This window comes from Mastomys coucha, unplaced genomic scaffold (genome assembly GCF_008632895.1).
Source record: "Mastomys coucha isolate ucsf_1 unplaced genomic scaffold, UCSF_Mcou_1 pScaffold6, whole genome shotgun sequence".
In the NCBI taxonomy this organism is placed as follows: domain Eukaryota; kingdom Metazoa; phylum Chordata; class Mammalia; order Rodentia; family Muridae; genus Mastomys; species Mastomys coucha.
In genome coordinates this window covers 111,540,411-111,544,911 of record NW_022196912.1, presented here as the reverse complement: position 1 = coordinate 111,544,911, position 4,501 = coordinate 111,540,411, and positions in this window count along the sequence as shown.

The window sequence follows — 4,501 nt, the reverse complement described above, 5'->3', positions numbered from 1 at the left end:
GTGACTTTATTTAGCATTATGGTCAATGCTAACATGGAATTTGAAATAAAATTGACTTAAATTACTACTGGTAACCTTCTTGAAACTAGAGAATGGGTATAATTGTCATTTCTACCTCATGAGATGAGGATGAGTTAATCAAAAGAATGCCTGATAACACCCATAGTGCAAGCACCTCAAATATCGTGAGTGCTTCAGACATAATCATTAGTTTGAATGAAGTTTTTCAAGAGTTATAAATAGAAATGCACATTTACTAAATGTTTACTTTATTTCATGCAGCATATGTAAAGTATCTTATGTATGTAATTCAATCAAAATAGAGGTATAATTTAAACTGTCCTCTAAATGATCTAAGACTTCATCAGATTTTTTCCCTTTAAATTGAAAATGACACATGATTTCAGGGATGGTAGTCCATTCCTTTAATCCAAGCATGCAGGAAGCAGAGGTACATGAATCTTTGTGAGTTCAAGGCCAGCCTTGGTCTACATGATGAGTTTCAGAAGATCAAAGACTATATAGGCTTTTTCTCAAAACAACACCAAAAAAAAAAGAAAAGAAAAGAAAAAAGAAAAAAAGAAAGAAAGAAGGAACAAAAGGAGTAAAGAAAGAAGGAAAGAAAGAAAGAAAATGCAAAAAGAAAGTGAGAAGAGGGAACATGGTGTGTTTGACTTCCTGGGACACCTTAGCGAGCAAACTGAAACATATTGGAGGCTCATTCATTGACCACAGTTGCTTTGCAGTGAAGAATAAAATGCTCATGTCTACAAATGAGTCTTTATAGCAGAGACTTTTCTGTATTCCAACACAACAACTAACATTCAAATGTCTCTAGTCTGTGATGAGGCAGTGCAAAGTATTCTTTTCCCCAGAAACAGGCTAACTTTTCTGTAAACCTACATCTACAGGTAGAACTTATTGCCAAAATAGGAGGTTCCATGTATGCACCAGCAGTAAAAGATGGAGCTGTGGGACTGGCTGATGCTAGCTAAGCAATTCCTACCTCTACTTTTAGCATTAGACAAAACATCTGCTTGTTAATTTAAATTCCCACCCAGAGACTGCACTCTCTACCTAATAAATATTAATTAGAGCTGGCCAGATCCAAAGCAAGAATCATCTACATATTTGCATTATGGTTATTTGATTCATCATCTAGTGAAAAGGCTCCTGATTCTGTGCATTGTTCTGGTGTTACTAATTCCATATTCAGTCATACAAGCAACTATTCATTCAAATAAGTATGTAATCAATAATTCTAGTCATACATATATATACACACATACATATACATCCATAACTGGGGTGTGTGTGTGTGTGTGTGTTTTTGTGTGTGTGATATTGAACTGTAGAGATCTTCCTTAGGTAGCAATGTTCACTATGTTACATAAACAGTAGAAGAACTTCTCATACTCATTTCCATGTATAATGAGATTCCAGGCTCTTTTCCCAAGAGAAGAAGCAAACCAGATTAAGCAACTGAGACAAAGTCAGATCTTTAAAGTCTCTTGTCACTAATTTTGCCTTAGGTTCAGGAGAAGTACTAATGTCTGTTTAATATCCAAGGAATGACTCATAAGACAACTGCAAGAAATATTTAACTTCTCATCTATTTGGATCACTCAACAAATAGCTATCAAGTGGTTTTGTGGGTTCTCACATTGCCAGGAAGTTGACATGAAGCCGTGTATAAGCGAGACATGAGTTCATCTTTCCTGAAATGAAAACCAATGTAAAGCAGAAATTAAACTAAGATAAAAGCCACATAGGTATACCAATGGCCCAGTGACATCTTAGCTATGCTACCACTTTGTAATGAAATGTATTACCATGTGTTTGTGGTGGCATTGGTGTGAACCCACCTACTGTGCTGCCAGCCATATAAAATATGACACATATAATTAAATGTTTAGTGCATAATTTTAATAGTAATAACTCATTGTGTTGCTGGCTTTGGCAAATAATTTTACTGTTATTTTGGGAATGCACTCTAGGTCATACAAAAAACATTACTGAATACTGTCACACGTTGTATCAGAAGTACCCTCATTTGTCTCATGTTTATCTGCTTCCTGGCCAAACCATTTTTTCCTGCACTTCGTTTAATCTTGGGCTGTGTTGCTCTCAGAACGGCTGCTAAGTGTACAAATATCCCCTACTAATGTTTCAATAGGAGACAACACCATGTGATTGATCTGGTTATGCCATAGGACATGATCAATGATGTCAAGGGGAGACAATCAGTAATGGTTGCTGCTCTGCTCATCAGTCAGGTGTGTGCTACTCTACTGAAACTTTGAACCTGTGATATTCTCAGAACAATGAAATTGCCAAACGATGCATGCCTCAGACTATATCTCAGTTGTTAACCAGTACATAACAATGTACATATGTAGTAAACATTTTAAGTGACATAAAGAGGATCCTTGGATAAAGGTAACATACATCAGTTATAAAGGCTTCAGAAACAAATGTAAGTCTAATAGTTATAAGAGAAGAGCTTATTATATGTTAGTGTGTCTGTGTGTGTGTGTGTGTGTATGCCTGTGTGTGTTCCTGCATGTACATGCACATATACACAAAGGAGGGACATGGAGGAATAAGAAGATAAAATATGGGTGTATATTAGAAACTAAACTGAAAATTACTAATCTCTAGGGTATATTTGAATTTGTTCCTTTTAACCCTTTCATCATATTTGTTTGTAGTTTATTGGTTCACAATAACAGGGTTTCCAAGCAATGATATTTTTTCTAAGTAGGGTGATTTAAAAAGAATGAGGTCTTCTTACCTTAATGATACTGGAGCTTTGATGCTCAGTGTCTTTGGTCTGGCTAGAGATAGTTCCCTGAGGCTAATGGGGCTGAACAGCCATTTCTCTGGGATGTAAGCTTGGCAGACATTTGCTTTATAATTCCCCACAGAAGCATTATTCTTGGCTTTTTATCAGGAGGGAGCATTGCTCCTTTTACTCCAAGGTCACTGACAAGGTTCTCATAAGGTCAAAGCTGCAGTAAATGGAACTCTCTCCTGAAACAACAAACCACAGAGATTGAGCTTGTTTGCATTTTTAGATAACTCATTGCTGTCTTCACTGAAAGCCTTCCATGTTCTTTACTAGTAGCCAGCATCCTACTCTCTTTAAGAGCACATTTGAGCTAGAGGTACCACTCTCTCTTTCCAATTGCTTCATGCTTATTTTCTAATCAGTAATATTAGGACTCCATGTAATCTTTCTCAATATTATAATGACAGGATTTTGATTTATAGTTATAGTCCATTGTCTGAAAATGACTGTTCTCTTCAGGATGTAATTCACTTTTTCCAGATCCTCACTGAACATTAAAGTAATAGATTTATGTGTTCTTTTCTGCATAAACAAATTAATCCTTGCTTGGATGATCATTTCCTTCATATCTAATCCAATTTCCATCTCTTAGAAAGTTTTTTAGAAATTTGCAACTATCAGAGACGTCTTAATAGGAGTAATGATCATATTCTGAACTTAGCTTGGTTGTGTTAACACTGTATATCATTGTGGGGGTTTGAATAGGTATATTCTCCATAGACAATTGTGTTTTATTGCTTGGCATGTAGGAAATGGCACTATTAGGAGGTGTGACCTTGTTGGAGGAAGTGTGCACCTGCAAGAGTGGGCTTTGAGGTCTCCTGTGTTCAAGCTATACCTAATATGATACACCTATACCTGATATGATCCTTTTGCTGACTGAGAATAAAGATATAAAACTCTCCACTCCTTCTCCAGTACTGTGTCTGCCTATATAACACCATGCTTCCTGCCATGAAGACAATGGGTTAAAGCTCCGAAACTATAAGCCAGTATCAAATTTTCTCCTTTATGAGAGTTGCTGTGGTCATGTAATCTCTCCACAGAAATGAAACCCTAACTAAAACAATCAGTAATTTTTTTCTTTTTACATTAGCCCATAGAGTGTCAAATCTAAGAATATTTGAATATATGTCCAATTTTGTCTATCTCACAGTTACCTTGTATAACAGAGGTAGTCAATGATATCTCCCTTTACTCAATTTGAGTAAAAAGTGGGCACTTTATCCTATTAGAATTTTATGTAAAATTTATCACCACCTAATGCAAAGCATGGATTATGGAGACTTCAAGTCAGTGAGACCTGAGCTTGCTAAATACTCTTTCTACTCATTAGTACAGTTACCCCAGGAATAAGACCTCATTGAATGTCTGAAAATTGGGAGAAAATAAAACTTTCCCCTTTACACATCAAGTATAGATGAAATTGTGCTCCCATCTAGGACTTGCAAACTCCATAAAGTACCACCATGATGAAGGGACAGCTGTAACAGTGCTGACTTTTTTGCAATTCCAATACACTTTCAAGATTAAGATTCATGCCGGGCAGTGGTGGCACACGCCTTTAATCCCAGCACTTGGGAGGCAGAGACAGGCAGATTTCTGAGTTTGAGGACAGCCTGGTCTATAGAGTGAGTCCCAGGATAGCCA